Source organism: Taudactylus pleione, unplaced genomic scaffold (assembly GCF_031769625.1).
Source record: "Taudactylus pleione unplaced genomic scaffold, aTauple2 ptg000318l, whole genome shotgun sequence".
Lineage (NCBI taxonomy): Eukaryota > Metazoa > Chordata > Amphibia > Anura > Myobatrachidae > Taudactylus > Taudactylus pleione.
The window spans coordinates 2,012,157-2,032,320 of NW_028284719.1; the positions used below are offsets into that span (position 1 = coordinate 2,012,157).

General features: G+C 37.4%; 1 pseudogene; it reads right to left on the bottom strand.

Moving 5' to 3' along the window:
• Positions 1–304: 304 nt before the first annotated feature.
• Positions 305–8,168, bottom strand: LOC148509630 (nicotinamide N-methyltransferase-like; annotated as a pseudogene).
• Between the last annotated feature and the right edge of the window lie 11,996 nt (positions 8,169–20,164).

Sequence of the window (20,164 nt, forward strand, 5' to 3'; positions counted from 1 at the left end):
ACATGATTTTAGACTTTTTTTAATCAATTTGAAAGAAAACCAAAACCAAATGCGAATCTGTACCAAAACACTTGAGTGTGGTTTTGCCAAAACCAAAACATATGAAGGTGGTTTCACCAAAACCAAAACATGGGTGTCTGCGCACATCTCTAAATTTAATTAGTGGAAATTGAACCACAATTTTATATTTGCTTTATACTGTACAGTATTCCGAAATTATTTTATTAATGTTTAACATTGATATGTCTATAAGATGATCTGTAGTATTTTTCAGCTGTATTTTTTTAATAGATCTACAGCACTTCTATCTGTGAGCTGCAATGAATATAATGGCCTCATGATCAATAAGGTCACTCACTGAATTTCTTGGAAGGATATCACAAAGATCAATAATAAAACCTTCTCCTATGAGAACTTTTCTCACAAAGTCCTCATCATATTTGCAAACATGGAACACCCCCTTCCCAACTGTAAAAAAAGTTGCATTGATAAGGCCAACTAATACTATTTGACCTTTAGGTTTTAGCAGCTTAACAATTTTTCTCACATTTCTAACATATTCATCTTGGTCTCTGCTGATGACATCCAGGGCCACTGAAGTGATGATACAGTCTGCTTGTGGGAGCACAACCGGGTCTGTGATGTTTTCTTTGTCAATGTCTTTGCTGTCTTCATCCTTATTTCCTTCTCCTCATGTTGGCCACTGAAATATACAAACACAATAGGGGTTATTTGTGCAAAAGTGCAGGTCCTTCAAAAATGCAGAATATTGCACAATATGTAGTGTTTTGTATTGTAAAAGTGGAATTGACCGGTGTTACAACGTCTGACGGAGAGATGAGTGGATTGGGCTGTCTATTGCTGAGTGAACGGTGTTCCATCTTCTGATGGAGAGTTGAGTTAATTGGGATGTCTATTGCTGAGTGACTGGTGTTCCATCTTCTGATGGAGAGATGAGTGGATTGGGATGTCTATTGCTGAGTGACTAGTGTTATGAGAATTTTGTTTTTGGCATAGATTTATTTAAGTATGATTTAATAATGAGAGAAATCACTATAGGAGGCCATTTTTGGTTTGTAGGAAGAAGGCAATGGTGTACAAATACTGTATAAAGCAAGTTATGTGCTATTACACTACATTTTATGAATATATATTTGAACCTATTGTTTTTGTGCTGATCAAACCAGTGCATGTGTCACAGGATAATATGTATTAAAAAGGTAGAATTAAGAAATGTACAGTAAGTAATTGTATTCACAGTTTGATACTCTATGAGGCCACACAGCTCTTGCTATCTGCATGTGAAGTACCCATTATCAGGGCTGTAAATAGGGTAGTGTGACCAGTGCCATGGCACAGGGCACCACAGGGCAGGGGGCGCTGTTCGGGCCTGTCAATTTTCTTTTTATTATCATTTTCACATGTAGCTTCCTCTTATTTCATCCCCAAAATCTCCTGGCCTCCCCTATCTCTTTCCTGGCCCTTTCCAAAGAGGTCATGCCCTTTTTCAGGTGCTTTATGCCCATATTTGAAAAATAGGGGTGCACCAATGCTCTTTCTGGCACAGGGAACCAAAATGTCTTGTAATGGCTCTGCCCATTATCACTATCATCATGCATGTGCACTAGCCCCATACTCAGTGCCAGAGATCTTTTTGAATCCAGATGAATCTCTGGGTGAGCATTCAAGTCTGAATACTGTAGCTCTCAATTTCATCTACAGTACATACCCATGACACACCTTAAGAACAACTACACTATTTGGGAATTGTTGCTGCCCAGTTATACTCCTTCATCCACAATGGGAGTTGCACATGCGTAAGACTCTAAATCACTGGTATTATCTTAGGATTGCATATATACAGCTTAAGCACACGAGCAGTGCAAAAAATTGGGATATCTATCTGTAAAGTGGATTTTTGGGCAGCACGGTTAGAGTTACTGTTGTCATTACTGTTGTTAATTGAAACCAACAGACAAAAGTAAAAGAGCACAGACAGTTGTTACATAATCATTGAAATATACCATATAAACAAATGATGTTAGCACCATATCAAATATACTTTATAATATAGATCACTGTGTGGCTAAAAGATTGATCATTATATTATATTGGTTGAAGCTGAAAAAATTATCAGGACAATCCCAGAACACTATATTGCTCTCTTTTTAGGAGAGTAAGGGACAGTCTAGTCACAGCACTGTGTCACAGATGCATTTTAGCAGGTTATAACTAAGATTATTGCTATTACCTCTTCCGGAGCTGAAGATACAACTGTATTCCTCATTTTTCCTGCTATTCTACAGGGTTAAATGGGAATCTCTCTTCTCTCCTTAGACTGCAGGAGTAATGATATCCTATTGGGCTCCACCCAGACACCCCCATTCTCTACCTTACTATCATAGACTGCATTAACTTTTACAGCAATTTGTGCCACAGTATCTCTTCTGTGGGACAGGAGCAAACAGGCTAGCCTTCACTCCTCACGCCTAGCCATGGTCACCTAAGATCCTGTCACTGGCTCACTAGTTCTTTTTCCTTGAACCACGTTTGGTAAGTACTAAGCACTGCATGCTGGAAACACCCTACAAGACATGCCATATGAAGATGTATTGACCAAGTTGTCTAGCCATCACAACTTCGCCTTTATGAAAGTCGCTCATATCCTTAGACTGCTCCTGTCTTATCAAATTCAAGAACTAGCTATTCACTTGCTGCCTAATAAATGCCACTCAATGACAGGTGCCATTGTAACTCCATGTTATGTACTTCACATGTCAGTGGTTTTAATTGTATGACTGATTGGAGAATATTGTAAATATATTGTATGTATACTGTATGTAGAGATGATTTTGTATACAGTATAACTTTGTGGAGCTTTAGCTGTATATATTTTTATGGTACTGTATGGAGCATGATACCACAGTGTATTTTACAATGGACATATATGGCACTGATGTAGTAAGTGCCAAAAAGATCAAGATCTGTCATAAGTCAGGAGTGGGTAAAATGTCCTGGCACATGGGCTGACTATATAGCTCAGGCAACCTGACCATTGGAAAGTCTTACATCAGCAAAGCTAAGGAGTGGATACAGTGTGGCAGTGGGAGCCATCCAGAGAGCCGTGGCACTGGTATGGGCATCAGAGTCTCCTGCTAAAATGCCCCTAGGGGAAGAGTGGACTCACTTCATATCACTGCACACCTGCAGCCACTTACTGGTTAGTGCACAGAGCAGGACTCCACCACTGCACCACAACTAAAGAGCAGTGTCCACAACACTGGGTTTTCATACCACAGTGTGAGGAACACTTGTCACCACAGGTTTGATATGGAGAGAAGCACCCTAAAGGAGCCTGTCATGTGCCCACACCCCACAACTTTAGCTGTCACACTATAAGTGTACATAGGGAGATGTAGCTACAATGTATATTATGGAAAGAGTCACCCTAAAGGAGCCAGCTTACCTCCTGGCAACTATTCCAAGGTCTTATGATAGACACACCACAGAAGTGGAACACACCCACATCTGTCACTACAACATGGTCCTATATTGAATGTAGGAGCCCTGTGTCTCCATTTAAACATCAATAATAAAGTGACTGTTAACCACATTTCACACAACACCCTCAGCATCTGAGAACACTATACCTGCACAAAATACACTCTACAGAGGATGAGCACTATGTACAAAATCCCTATTTCATACCTGATTTATTACATAATATGTTCATGTGGAACACCTGAAATGTATTTTTAAATGAATATATAATACGTTTGTCAGTGTTATTTAACCTATACTTATCTGCCAGGATAATGAGAACTTCCTGCATCTAGAGGCAGTAAAACAATTCTCTATGATTGTGGGTCCATATTCAATGTGTGTCTCTTTAATTGTCATCATATAAAAGATAATACACTTAATCCAATACAGGAGTGCTAGGGGATATCCCAGGGCAACCCCTGGTGGAACACAGAAAATAGCTAAGTGGCTTGGGTGGAGGCACTTTGTTCCCTTATTATTATTATTATTATTAACCACAGGGAAGACAAGTAAAATAGCAGTTACACATAGACATACAAATGTCTGTAGAATAACTTAACCTTTTTCCTTCTAAGTCTGATATAAAGGATGATGTGTGATACCAATTGAATGCTCCCGTACGCTTATTCATCCATCTGTTCACTTCCATAATGCAAGTTTCCCTGAACTTCAGTAAGTAGACGTCTTGGAAAATTCACAGGCTGAGTTCAGGTAGAGAACTATGGGACCAATGCAGATGACCAGTACAACTTCTCTTTTGATATTAGCTGTGGGAAAAAAGTCAAATGATTAGAAAGTTCCTAAACACCTTTGCAGTAGATGATGGCCTTGCTTCTGACATTCTAACCAATAGACTGGTGACAACATCCTAATTTCTAAAATCACGAGACAAAGCATGTGGGCTATAGAGGTCATGTATAGTGATATCATAAACAACTGACTATGGTGGCAGAGAAAGGATGGCTGGACTACGGGTGATTAAGTGATTCAAGTACAGATGCAAACACTGCATGCATTATGTTTGGGCTCTAACACAGCTATCATATATGTTGGTGAGAGAATTAAAGGGGCAAAAATACAAGGACCGCAGCTGTCACCCGATAACAAAAGCATTGGGGAAAGGAAGCTTAAATATGAGATAAGTATTGGACCATCAGTGCTTATCATCCGGATACAAAGCTCTTCTATGTATCACACCGTGGAAGCTGACCCCCCATGGGTGATATGGATGATACCTTGGCAGGGTGATGTCAGCCACACCCATACTGGAAGTAGAGTTAACCCAAATGAAGCACCATAATATTACTGCCATAGGCAAATGCCAAAGAAGGGATTAAAGGTGGGAAGATCAGTCGCAAAGAGGCTGACCTGTAAGAATTGCTAATATAAAGCATCTCAACCTAACCCCTCCTACTACTACCTCATTGGCTCTGATATGTAACATAAATCCACTCTCAGTAAAAAAAAAAAATCCACATCATGTCTTTAAGCCCAATCAATTTTGACTCAGCCTGAGGGTTTAACCCCCTTCATGCTTATAAGCAGCATTCTGTCAGCAATATATAATGTACTTCTAGCTCTTAATTTTACAGATCATACTATAATGTGATTTTATGGGGTTATGAAGGGAACACAACACTCATGTAACTGCTTGAAAGTATAAGTAATGTAATCTCTTAATCAAATAGCCTGATTCATACCACATGAAATCTTAAATTAAGTACAGTACCTGCGGCTGCTTCTTTCGCCAAAATATGCAAACTTTGAATTAGTGCACAATCCCAGGCAGTAAGTACAGTATAATAGCTATATCTCCAAAAAATATTATCAAGGATCATTATACACATGAAAATATGACTATTATAACTATGCAAATCTAACATCTGATTTCAATTAGCCTCGAGGTTCGAATTAGCCATGATGCAGTGCTTGGGGCTATTATATTACACACATTAACCAATAGCTCCAGGTACTTTTCCTGGAATCTATGGGTTAAGGGTTGTTAGCCACAGATTTACCACTTGAGAGAAATTACTTGTAATTGAATAGCTCCAGAGGTAAAAGTCTGAAGCTACAACCTTTCCTCACATGGTAAGATATCAGGCTAATTGAATCTGGCTCTAGGGGTATATTTACTAAAGTGCAGGTTTTTAAAAGTGGAGCTGTTGCACACAGCAACCATTCAGATTTTACTTATCATTAATCTAGCATCTTCTAGAAGATGATAGTTAGAATCTGAATGGTTGCCATTGGCAAAATCTCCACTTCGAAGAACCCACACTGTAGTAAATATACCGCTAAATGTGATACTTTTATATTAAACAATTAAAAAAATTATAATGATACAATTGGATATATTATGCTACATGTATGTGTCCTTTATTTAATATTGAATTTTAAAATGTATGAGACATCTACAGAAGTGGTATCCTAATACAGACAGCTCCCATTTTTTAGGAAGATTATTTTGAACTGTTCCCAATGTCATCATATTAAGGGGATAATATAACTGACACATAGGGCCATATTCAATTTGAGGCGAAAAGTCAGAGGTCAGATTTTTGCCATCATTTCAGATTTTTCCAGGGAAAAAGTATCGGGCGCGTGCCCGCTTATCCCCATATTCAATTAGGATCCGGCTAAAATGGGACCTGGCAAAGAGGTAAGTATTGACAAGTCCTGTCAGTTTTTGGGTAAATGCTGTCACCCACCAAAATATGTCATGACATGGGGGATCACTATGGGTGCCCCTGATTTGGAATGCTGAAGGTAGTCAGGGTTTTAAAATAGCTGCTGGAGGTGCATAAATGTGGCTTTAGAAGAAGTGATGAAGAATAGCACTTAGCTTTTTTAGGGGGATAACATCAAATTTGGGGTACATGGAAATGGGTGCAAGCATATTTTTAAGTCTCTAAACTGAATTTTTGCATTTCTGCAAAAATCCACCTGCCGCTACCAGCCGGATTCTACAAAACACCTGCCGCATACATGGGGACCCACCCTGAATCAGTTTTGCTACTTTAAAACTTTGTCCCCCAATATTTTTTTCTGCCCCCAAATTGAAAGTCAATTTTTTGCGGTGTCTGAGGATTTTTTTTTAATTTTTTTCAGAGATTACTTTTTTGGGACACTCCCAGGGGTGTAGGCTATTTTTTTTTTTAAGTCTGCACCCATAAACCCCAATTCTGCACTTTTTTTCGCCACCTATTCAGTGGAGAAAACTTTTCCCCGTTTTTTTTCAAAGACTTTTCGCAGGGTGGTGTGAAACTGGCGAAAATGACATCATCGGTGATAACTTATTGCTGATAACGGACTTTTCGCCTCTAATTGAATATAGCCTATAGTGCTATTTACTATTATAATTCAATTTCAAATCAATCTAAATCAATCAACATCAGTGTTGTGTTTCAGAGGCTAAATTACATGTTTGCTATCTCTTAAAAACATAAATGTGTGATAAAGACAGATATGTACTAAGAAGTGGAGAGAGATAAAGTACCAACCAATCACGTCCTAACTGTCATTTTACAGGCTGCATTAGATTGGTTGGTGCTTTATCTATCTCCACTTAATCTCTCTCCAAGGCTTAGTATTTCTACCCCTTAGCCGCTGTAACACAACATTAATATTGATCACTTTAGATTGATTTAAAATCAATTACAATCAACCTTTAGAAAATGTACAAATATACACAGATCCTTTGAATAATGTAAAACTCACTTTTACTAAAGTTACATATGTGACATGCTGAGAAACCACCTGGTTACTTTACTAACTAAATGGTTGCTTTATTTTTAATATTTAATATCTCAATGTGTAAGAACTACTGTATGATTTGTTCTGTTGAATTTTAAATCAAACGACGTGTGCACTATGGATTGGACCTAAATTCGATGAGTATGACTGGGCAACATGTTGAGGATATAGAAAGCTACTGTACAAAAACAAGGATGGATCGGGTCCTTGCTATTTGTCAGTCTCATTGCACAGCCTACTCCCAGCCACACCATTCTCCTATAGACCAGTAGCAATTATTTTGTACATTTTGTTAAGTAAAATAATAGTAAATAGCTCCAGATGAACACAGGCAAATTCTGTCTAGGTGGACTGTCTCTTAGGGATTGCATAAATCTCAAAACTAATCATGTGACACAGTACAAGTATGGATAAAGGGTTGTGTTCTATTTTATCTGCCACCTTAGTGCATTTTCTTCATATAGAACAGCGTTAAATGACTTCAGATGTATGCAAGCATGTTCTACTGTATATTGACAATCTCATAGATATGAGATTACTCAACCAACTAAACATATAGTATACAGTAAGACACATTTTTATTAGAGGTTGAATGCATTGAATTACCAACCTAAAATGTAGACAAATAGAAAATGTGCTTATTTCCTTCAACAAAGACATTACATGAACAAATAATGTCATCTTTGCTGTAAGATAAAGTACAGTATAGTATAAATACCTGTAGTTAGAAACTCATGAAGTTTCCCCATAGGATATGTCATAGCTTCTTCTGCAAAAACATTTTCTGGTTTATCAGAATAATAGGTCTCCAGATATGTTCTAGATTCAAAACCATGTACGTGATAGAGCTTTTTGGAGGCACAATCCATCTTTCAATATTGTATTGCAAACAGTTTTGCCCTCACGTCTTTCTTCTCTCTTACTTGACTAGTTACTTTATAGTCACTAGGATGTAGGAACACAGTAATTTAAATTTCAGAAGCAGTAAGGAATATCAATATTAACACGTGGTTTATTATTATATTGAGTTGCTAGAGGGGAATTCATCAGATGCTATGATTTACAAATATATCATTATAATAATTCCAGTACAAATGTGTATGTTAAATATATAGTATCAGCATTTTAATTTAAACCAATGTAAATTATGAGTTAATATTTTTGGGCTTTCATATCTCAGTGGCACATCTTTTGGGGATTTTTTTGTTTTCAGTGGGCTGGGGTATCCAGCTACATTCTTGAATCCATCCCATGTACATTACATATTTTGTGGATGCTAGTAATACAGTATCAGTAACAGGCCAACGCTCAAGTTTTTGGGAACTATTTATCAAGCGTAATTTTTTTGCAGATTTTCTCAGATTTTGTCGGCAAACCAGGAATGTTGGTTGGAAAATATATATTTATCTACCCAACACACTGGGATTTGCCTTAAAAAAAATCAAACATTTTAACTTGAACCAGCAAAACCTCAAAATATTCTACTCAGGTTTTCTAGGATCCAGTTGTTTACATTAAACTGCAGCAGGAACATTTGTGTTATCACATGATGAGTAATCGTATTCATGAGTTGGTCAAGGGAATGCAAGTGAGGGAATCATAGTCTACTAATGTGGTGAAAAATTACCATTGTATCCACTTTTCTGTTTTACATTTTGCAACAAGGAAAATAGTTAAAGCACTTGTTCCCAGTCATCTTCCCCCAACATCATGTCAATGTGGTTGTAGGGTGTACATGCATGTCACACCTAATATGCATACCGTGCACTATGCATTTTTTCTATCTCTATTAACTTACATAAACATTACACTATTTTTAAATATCATTATAGTGGAATATCCAGAACTTAATTGGATGCATCCTCCATCTTGGTGGCCTTGACTTCACCGAGCAATCATCATTGGTCAGTCATTACATGGGATACTACTTATCCAAAGTCTGTCCGTAAGTCAACATCATATTCGCACGCGTATTCCTTATCTGAAACATATGTCAGAACAAACTACATGGATGCTATTTTAGGATTCGCTATTATAATTTTATTTGTTAGTTATTACAAATAAACCTTCTCTACATCGATATTTGTTATTACAAATATAACTTTCTGCATTAAATTTATAAATATTTTATAACTAGAAAGGTTATTTCTTTAGAACAAACTTATCTCCATCATAATATTTACTCTAATCCAAGGTTGGTGAAAGTTTCTAAAAAGAATAAATATATAACATATTTCTTGATCTAATGAAAAGTTCTGTATTATGATTTCTCATTATTTTGCTGTCACATAATAAATCATAAAACAATTACATGCTATTAGTTTAATATTTGTAATTTATTCTTGTATGTTTAATAAAAATTAGCTGAAGACGCATCTGTAAAATGTCTGTAGCAGCCATTTTAAATCTCTTTCTAAAAACTATTGATTCCTTTATTTCTATATTTTTCCAATGCCTTCTATTTTATTTATATCTTCTTAGCAATAATTACTTTACTGTTAATCATAATTAATATCATTATTCATCTAAAACATATCTTAGTAAAACATTTTAGTTTTAAAATTAATCTTTTAAAGCAGAGTATTTTATATACTTTATTAAGTATTAATTTAATTAATAAAATCACTAGAAATATGCTATTATCTTGCACTAACATGTTTTATTACAAAATAAATGCTACTGGTAATTTATATATTTCATATGGTAATTTATATATTTTATATGTATACAATATCAATTAATTCTTACAGTTTATTTTATATAAATTTCACTTGTATAACTAAGAAAGGTCTATTTTTGCTTTATCATTACGAGCATATGAATTACAGGTCAATACAGTATTGCAAAAAGTACTGCAGTGAATATAATACCCCTTTTACACTGGAGCTAAAACCTGGGTTATTGCAGTCTTAACCCAGGCAGCTCCTTGGTGTAAAAGGGGAGAGGGATGGATCGCCGGGTCGACTGACCGGCAATCCAACCCAGGTAAATAGCAGGGTTTAACATGGGAGTAACCCGTGAAACCCTGCTGTGTGTACGGCGCACTTCTGGTCTTGATGACCTGCAGTGACGCTTGGAGATGATGTCATCTCCAAGCGTCCACTTTCACACCGGAAAATCCAGGTCTAGGGCTAAATTCCGGGTCTGATCCAGATAGGAACCCTGTTCCAACTCCGAGTCAGACCCGGAATTTTGGTGGAAAAGGGGTGTAAGTCTCCAAGTAATTTTAGTAAGCATCTGCAATGTAATCTTTCTCCAAACCCTTATCATTTAGGAGCCTATTTATTAAATTAATTCTGCAGGAAATCCCTATAAAAACTGAAATTTTCAGGTATATATATACAAACTGTAAGTATCCCATGTATGTATTACAAAGGTTCTACAACAGTTATCAGAGACAACTGACGTGGTTTCCCTGTTTCTGGCCACAATAGCAGCTCCCATAGGTTTCTATAGTTTTTAAAAAAAACACTTTAATGGAAAAAAAGAGAAAATAGATGCATTTTTTATTTCGGACATCTTTTATTAAATACTTACATTTTCCAGTGGTCCTGAAGTACTGTAGTTAAGATAGTTCAGATTACAGAGGTGCTGTAACAGGCAGCAAAAGTACAGCAGCTCCGGCAACAGGTAACTTACATTTAGAAGAAGAAACAAAAGTATTCAGAATGAGGGATTGGTGATGGAAAGAACAATGGAAGCAAATCGTTGTGCACCATCTACTACATCATTAGATCTCATTAATATTGTATGCCAGACAAGGTGGATCATTTCACAATCCCAAACACCTGTGGTCAGACTGACGGTTAAAAAGCTACTGCAACTATAGGTAACAATTTTGCTTTCCAGATTTCTATAACAGTAAACTAGATAAAAAAATGTAAAAGGAGGAAAGAAGGCCAAACAGTTTGCCTGATTCACTATGGATCACTATTGCGATTGCATCTGCGATTACGCATGCAGGTCTGCTGCGAAAATATTTTAATGAATACAATCGCAATGCCGTCGCACAGCCAGCATAGAGACTCCCACTACCTCCCACTACCACTATCTCACATTCGTAATAACTTACAGTCCTGCGTATACATCGGGAACATCGAGTAATATCAAGTAACATCGGCCACTCATGCAGAAATGCAGCAGGTTTGGCCTTACTCAGAAATTGCTAATCCCGTTGCACGCAGTGAGTACTCAAGCTGCGTATTTTGTTGCAGTTGCTAATTTATGTATGCCCATGCATAGCCGTTCAAACAAACAGGCACCCCTGTGTTTCTTCCGACCATCCCCCCATCATCACCCCAAAAAAGCTGGCTACCTGTCACTCACTTTGTGATGGTTTACCGGGGTCAGTGTGATCGCAATGTTGCCGTCATGTACACACATTGTGATGCGTACAAATGTGCAGTACACAACAATCGGCACACTGTATATGCTGTTGCAATTGCCATCCGTAATGAATTAGGCCCAGTGTTCACAGAAATTACAAATGGTAACCATGCCAACAGGTCAGTGTTCTAATTGAATTGCAAGAAGAAACCTAAACTACAGGAAAAGTTGATACAATTTAAATGCACATCCATAGCCTCTCACAATGCACAGTTGGATGGGGTGAGTCTTGGGAAAATTTGTTCTCAGATCAAGGGAATGTATAGCCTCTGCCGTCTAATCAATGAAAAACACTTTCCTACACGACACGGAACAAGGAACTAAGGTATGAAACCGCACTAATAAAGTATATTACGTGTGCAGGCTTTTTGATTAAAAAAAGGCCAGTAACCTTCCAGAATTCTCAAACATTATGTAAACCCGCAATACTAAAAAAAAATGGACAAGATAAGATTCCTGTGTTGAGCTAACAGGAGTCTTTATAAATCAAAGGAAATTATAAAACTATAGTCTATCTTGTAATATTGCTCTTAAATGATAATCATGCAGTTATGGCTACAATGGGCAGTATCTAATCAGGAGGCATGTCCCAGCAAGCAAACACGGTTAATTTGCTCCAATAAATCAGAGCGATACAATGCAAAATTAAATGTTATTCATCTTAAAAGTGTTAGAAAGGAGTGCGCTCCTGCTCTATCTCCTATCCTGCATTGAAGACGGCCAGTCACCTTTACCAAGATGACCACCGGGTCATGTTGCTGTGCATGTGTGACTCCAGGCCCTTGCGCCCTTGAGTGTGTAATAAGTACTGCATAGACATTCAGCACATATTCCTCCTGGGACAGAGTACCACTGTTACTACTGCTGTTACCACCCCTGTCTGTTTTTACATATACTGTATCACTTACTTGATATATTACTGCTGGTACAACTGTTACCACTGTTATTGGTAATAAACCTGGAAGCCTGGTTAAGGATGTACTGTCTGGCCTAAAATCTATATCTCAATTCCACTGGTGCCTGTTGATTAGTTGTACCACACAGGTTCTACACTAATAGGACATATCAACATAGATAAATATGCCTCTGAGACCCTAATTGTCTGCATTCATTATCTATGGATGCTTTATTTTCAACATTTTATAATTAAGTGTACAATAACTAGTGCACAAATTGTTCAGTATAATTGTGTTTCAAGTCATGTAACATGCATTATGGGCAATATTCCCTGAACCTACTTAATAAAGAATACGGTCTTAGATCACAGGTTCTCAAACTCGGTCCTCAGGACCCCAAACATTGCATGTTTTCTAAATCTCCTCACAGAATCACAAGTGAAGTTATTAGCTCCAACTGTGGATCTTTTAAAATGTGTCAGTGAGTAATGAATACACCTGTGCACCTGCTTGGTGACTTGCTTGAGAACCACTGCCTTATACCCCTTTTACACTGGAGCTAAAACCTGGGTTATTGCAGGGTTAATATGGGTAGCTCCTTTGTGTAAAAGGGGACAGGGTTGGATATCCGGGTCGAGTGACCCGGCAATCCAACCCAGGTAATTTGCAGGGTTTAACATGGGAGTAATCCGTGAAACCCTGCAGTCTGAATAAAGCACTTCGGGCCTCAAGAATGTCCTGGGTCGGCATTGGCTAAATTCAGGGTCTGATCCGTATTGGAAACCTGTTCCAACTCTGGGTTTGACCTGGAATTTAGGTGTAAAAGGGGTACTAGATTAATCAATCTGGATTCTATAGGCTACATTAAATCATGCATTTCTCACTTCGGGGTTATTTATCAATTAATATTTGTGGGTAACCCTTTTCTCCCAAAAATAGGTGATTTGGGGGGGAGAAGGGGTACCCGCAGATATTTCATTTAACTCAAATGTATATACAGGGGGTAGCAGCAGATATCGGAGATATATGCAGTCTCCCATTTTCAATTGCAAAAGCAGTCCCATCCTGTAGGTTTCACATTCTGGAGCTTGGCCCCAGTAGCGAATGCCATCTTTAGATGGTGTTAGCCATTATAGCCTACATATTACACTCTATGGGATTTACCTGGAAAGGGATGCATAGTATCCCTCCCCAGTGATGACCTTCCATGCATGCATAGTCAGCAGACCATGCATCTGCAGTAGCACCACAGGGTCCTAAAGAAGAAGGTTTGTTATCATCATTGTCCCTGTGGGTGATCATCAATGCATTCAGGCATCGGTAATTTTCTGTTGCTGTTATGCAATATGAAATTTAAATTATCAGGTCTAGAACCCAATATTTAATACATATACCACATAGAATTGTATGTCAGTGGATATAACTACACTAATAACTCACTAATAATTTTGAAAGCATCCTGTATTCATGGAGAGTTTATTAGGCTTTGTACCATTCAAAACGGATTAGTAAGATAAAGCATAGTATACATACAGTACCCATACTGAAAAGATGATGATGTTTCTCCATGGGAAATATCTATGAATTATCTCCACAGACCATCTTTAAATTATCAGAAAAATGAGTAGCTAGAGATATTCTTAATGCAAACCCAAGTATGGGATAGAGCTTATGGGAGCTGGAATGCATCTTTTAATGTTATTTCATTGGAAGACAGTGGCAAACACAGGATTTCTAGAGTGGTGTTTCCAAATGCTTGATTTTAGAGTGAGTGTGGCCAATCCATAAAGAGGGCATAATAAGCAGTTATCCAGCTTTAATATGTGTCATACAAAGTGTGTAGTGTGTCATAATTGTTATAATTATTATTATTATTATTATTGTTAAATTTTATTCAAGTGGTCCGCAGCACCGTACATATGTCAGTAATAGGACAGGAAAGGGTACATAGAACAGTACATTATAATATAGTAACCAAAACATAACCAGAACACAAGTAACAAGTCGCACCACAATTGTCAGTACACAATACAATACAGCTGGGAAGGTGAAGGCTATCATTGAAGTGCTAGAGAAGAGGGCTGTTAGAAAAGTAGGGAAGAGGACTTTGCTCATAGAAGCTTACAATCTAGGGGAGAGGGGAGACAGACGGATGACATGAGGCATGACAATGAGGACTTGAGGGCAGGAAGCAGGTGAGGAAGAAATTGCTGAGGAAGGAGGGTGGGGTGAGTGGCCTGGTGACAGGGTTATGTGATGAAAGGGAATGCTTTGATGAACAGGAGGGTTATCAGTGCATGTTTGAAGCTATGCAAGGTCAGGGAGAACCTGATGGAGCAAGACACATTCCAGGGAAGGGGGGGTGCATGGGAAAATCTTGGATTCAAGCGTGAGATGCAGTAGCCAGGGTAGAGGTGAAGCAATGGTCATTGGCCAACCGGAGTTGGTGTGAGGGAGTATGTAAGGAGCTGAGGTTGGTATTCTGTATGGGAATGGCTGAAGCCAGGTTTTGGTGGAAGGGAGTGGTAGAAGTAGAATGGCAGGAGAGGAAAATAGGTCTAGCTGCAGCATTTAGCACAGATTGGAGGGGAATAAGATGGCAACGTGGGATGCCAGTGAGGAGAAGGTTGCAGTAGTCGATTTGAGAAATAATTAGTGAATGAATAATCATTTTGGTAGCATACTGGGAGAGGAATGGTATAATGCAAGTGATGTTGTGTAACTGGAACTGACAGGATTGAGCCAGAGATTGAATGTCAGGGGTAAAACAGAGTGTGGAGTCAAGGGTGACACCCAAGCAGCACAGTTGGGGGAAATGATGGTATTGTCAACAGTGGTATTAGGATATTATCATATTTAAATTGGGGAGATATAAAGAGCAGGTACTCATAAAATCATTAAATCCTTGGATTGTTAATCCTTTCTAAAGTACCTGTTGAGGCAGCCGTCCTGGGTGAACTACATGTGCAAAATAAACCCTACATGGAAATACGCCAAACAAGAGTAAATGTGAAAGGAAAAACAGCAGTAGTATCATGAAGGGCATGCAAAGCTTAAGAACTTAGGCATTTTGAGTTTCAAAATTCAAATTCAAAATTCAAAATTAGGCGTTTTTGAGTTTCAAAATTCCAGTCTGAATCTAGTTCAAACTCCATTTATGGTTTATATGACTTAGCTAAAATGCAGGCTTGAAATGGCAGGTCAATGATGATCATCCACATAAAAAAAATCTCCTATGCTTCTGCCTGAGTGACTATAGCTACCAGAAATAATCACAAAAGTCTCCCAGCACACAACCTGCAAATAATATACATAAACTTCTCATAATATCTGGAGTACAGAAAAACTGGATATGAAGTATGAAATATATAAGCAGCTGGAACAGCAATATTATTAATTGATGATTTAATATTTTTAAGATTTAAACATCACCTTCTCTCAAAGGAGCGATGCCCTGGGGTGGCTCAGCTGGACCTGTTTGGGGGTGTCCTGTGCTCTGGATTTCAACCCTAGTAGGTTAGGGACCTACCCTCAGAGGTTACCTGGGCACGGTGGGTAGGCCCATAGCCATGGCCATGATTATGCTAAAACCTCTATGTATTGCAAAATTCTATTGCATAATGTATTATATATAATTAATAATGCTGGAGTTGTGTACTTGTACTTTCTCTTCTTGTGTTTGCAACAATATTCTCCACAGGTAGCACCTCCCATTATATGTATATTCAGGGTGTGCAGTCTAGGGCCCCCTTTTCTATATACTCTACTGTGTTCCATGCACACCTGAAGGTTTGAGATGCCTTCAGCCTAGATTAGCACCCCTCCCCCATTGGTTTTAAGCAAGCATTCTGGCATTTTGACTGCACCTTAGCACAAGGCACAATCCTAGGTAAGTCCTAAACATGTTTATACTGCAGTGCAGCTATGGGTTGATTTTTGGGGCATGGGTCCCTGGATTGCTTTGGTTGGGATGCTTCAGGGCATCACATTATAAACACATTTTCCTTTTTTGCACTATTAGCACCTTTATTGTTTGTTTAATATATATGTAATATTTTTAAACCTCTATTTTTCACCTTCTTATATGTGCAGCATTAGCTACTCTTATCTATCTTACACTTTCTTACACTTCACCTTCTCTCATTAGAGCGATGCCCTGTGGTGGCTCAGCTGGACCTGTTTGGGGGTGTCCTGTGCTCTGGATTTCAACCCTAGTAGGTTAGGGACCTACCCTCAGAGGTTACCTGGGTGCGGTGGGTAGGCCCATAGCCATGGCCATGATTATGCTAAAACCTCTATGTATTGCAAAATTCTATTGCATAATGTATTATATATAATTAGAAATACTGGAGTTGTGCACTTGTACTTTCTCTTCTTGTGTTTGCAACAATAGTCTCCACAGGTAGCACTTCCCATTATATGTATATTCAGGGTGTGCAGTCTAGGGCCCCCTTTACTATAACCCCCCATTTTGCCTGTGGGAAGACTGTCATTAAAATGTTAGGTTTGTAATGATTGACTGGAATTTTATTTATGTTCCCTTGAAATTGGCTATGTAAATATATAAGCTGGAACATTAATATTATTAATTGATGATTTAATATTTTTAAGATTTAAACATCGAGCTACTGTTTATTGTATCATAATCTTGTAATGTGGAATAAGTAGCACAGTACTCTCTTTTCCCTTTTCTGTTTAAATAAATGAAACATATATAAGTACATTTCATAATGACATCTCTGTTACAAATGCATACAGAAATTATACCAAAGGATATTATCATATTCAAATTGGGGAGATATAAAGAGCAGGTACTCATAAAATCATTAAATCCTTGGATTGTTAATCCTTTCTAAAGTACCTGGTGAGGCAGCCGTCCTGGGTGAACTACATGTGCGAAATAAACCCTACATGGAAATACACCAAACAAGAGTAAATGTGAAAGGAAAAACAGCAGTAGTATCATGAAGGGCATGCAAAGCTTAAGAACTTAGGTGTTTTGAGTTTCAAAATTCAAATTCAAAATTCAAAATTAGGCGTTTTTGAGTTTCAAAATTCCAGTCTGAATCTAGTTCAAACTCCATTTATGGTTTATATGACTTAGCTAAAATGCAGGCTTGAAATGGCAGGTCAATGATGATCATCCACATAAAAAAATCTTCTATGCTTCTGCCTGAGTAACTACAGCTACCAGAAATAATCACAAAAGTCTCCCAGCACACAACCTGCAAATAATATACTTAAACTTCTCATAATATCTGGAGTACAGAAAAACTGGATATGAAGTTTAAAAGGTTGACATTTATTCACAATGTAAAATAATACAGAATATGTGATATATGATCACTACATATAATTATACATACAGTATAAAGGCTTAATACCGGTTTACAACATATAGATAAGATTAATAGAGAGAAAAAAGCAAAACAAAAATCCAAAAATAAATAACTAAAAATAAACCAAATGTTCAAAAATAATGATACAATTTTTTAATAAAATGTATATATAATATTCGGTACAAATGAGGGTAAAATCCTCCAAGATAAAAGTTGCAGTCCAAGAAAAATTTAATCTTGCTCAAAGTGTCAATGCTCTAGGCATAAAATAAACAGTTATCATCGATTGTTAAAGTGAGCTTCAACTTATAGACCTACTGAACATCTTGTTTTATCAAGCAGACAACACCGTATGGTTTGTTCACACTCCTCAAAGAATTCCTTGGTTTAATCATCCCAATTTTTTTAAACATGTCAATTATATCACACATGAAATCACAAGGATAATAAATAAATCATACTATGTATATCAGGTCATTGCTTATTAGTCATTTGCTAGATCTGTTAAATAGTGCAGTCATATTTTTAATTCAGTCATCCATCATTTGTTGGGTAAGCATCAAATTCACACCTTCCTCCTTTGAGGAGTGCTCTGTAAGGCTAACTTAACATTGTGTTCAATCCTCTGATTACTGATGAGATATCTAGATACAAGAGCAGTTACTGTAATTTACCATTCTATCTACAGTACTTAATATGGGGCATCCAAGGTCCTGTAATTCAGTGAACATCTACAGTATGTATTAGCCTATTTACAATTTGGCCATATACAGTTAGTGTGATACGGTGATATATTACTTACATATTTTTGAGCAATTCTATTAATATGACTACCTGTTAGTACTCTTAACTTTACTATTACATTTATTTCAGATGCTACTCTAAACTTTGCTTTTGAGATAATGGGGGTGACTCAGTTTAGGACATAATTGCAGCTTAGCTTTGCCATTTATCATGGATCAGTTGCAAACTTAGTGATGACTGTAATATATGTACATTTATGTATGTGAAAATATGAGTCTGTACACTTATATTTTCTAAAATGTATTTTGAGCAATACACATTAAAATACATAAATCCCTACATCTAAAAATAATGTTTGGAGCAAAAGTACAACATTCATCACAGCAGCCTCGATAACTGAACTTGTTTTACCTAGGCAAATAATTCACCATCAGCAAGGACTGTCCTGCATATCAAAGATTCTGTACTCTCTATGGTGCTTACCTTACTGGACCTACATGTGAGTGACCCTTATCAATCACTCCATGGTGGAAGTGTTGGATGCATGCAGCTCAAAATACAAATGCAGAATTATGCCATGTACATTAACTGCACTTGTGTGCTACTCTACATCATGATCTTAATTTGAGTCTCATTACCATCTTAAATTGAGACTGCAATGAATGATGAGCAGTTGCTCTGTTGTTGAGCTATGGTGCAGTCTTTAATTTGATGGAACAAAAACCAATGAACAAGTGCTCCCTCTTCAGGATGAAGTGAAAAATAATTCCAATGTACAAGGTGGACCAAAGTCAACTACTTAAATAATAATGTCACTTTTAAAATTCAATCCCATCATTAAAACTTCAAAAAAGCAATAAATATTATCACATCCTTGGTATATTTCCCACATCACATTTAGGTTTTGAAGGATTGTCCCATAAGTATCTCCTTTTAGGTATCCAATTTAAAATCTTGAAAGTATGTGTGTCCACTGGTCATTTCGTATACTTCTCCTGACCAGAATGAGTCTCAGTACCTCTGAGTAAATATAGAAGAAATACATTTGGAGGGCAGATAATTTATACAGATCTGGAATTTGTTATAGATGAATGAAATTTCTTGATCATCAGAGAAACAATCACCTGCAGCCTTCTGTATTAGTATAGCCGGTCACAATCACAAATAGTCATGTGAAATATTAACTATCAATCCCTAATGTAATAGGATATTTTTTGAATAATTTCAGTGTAATGAATCCCTGGGGAGATTCACACAGTAGAGGTAGGAGGAACCCAAGGTTATTGGATGTTATAAATCTGGGATAAGGTTCACCTCTGACAAAAGCAATAGTGCTGAGGATTATATGAAGTGATGGGGTCAACTGGAAAATAAGTCATTGTCAGAGGTTAGGTCTTGTGGCCAATTCATAGTCTTGGCAACTGATTGATACTTGGCAAGGTTGTGGTTAGAAGAACAAGTCACAGCCTTGAGGGCTGAGAAGTACATGGCTGGTTGCAG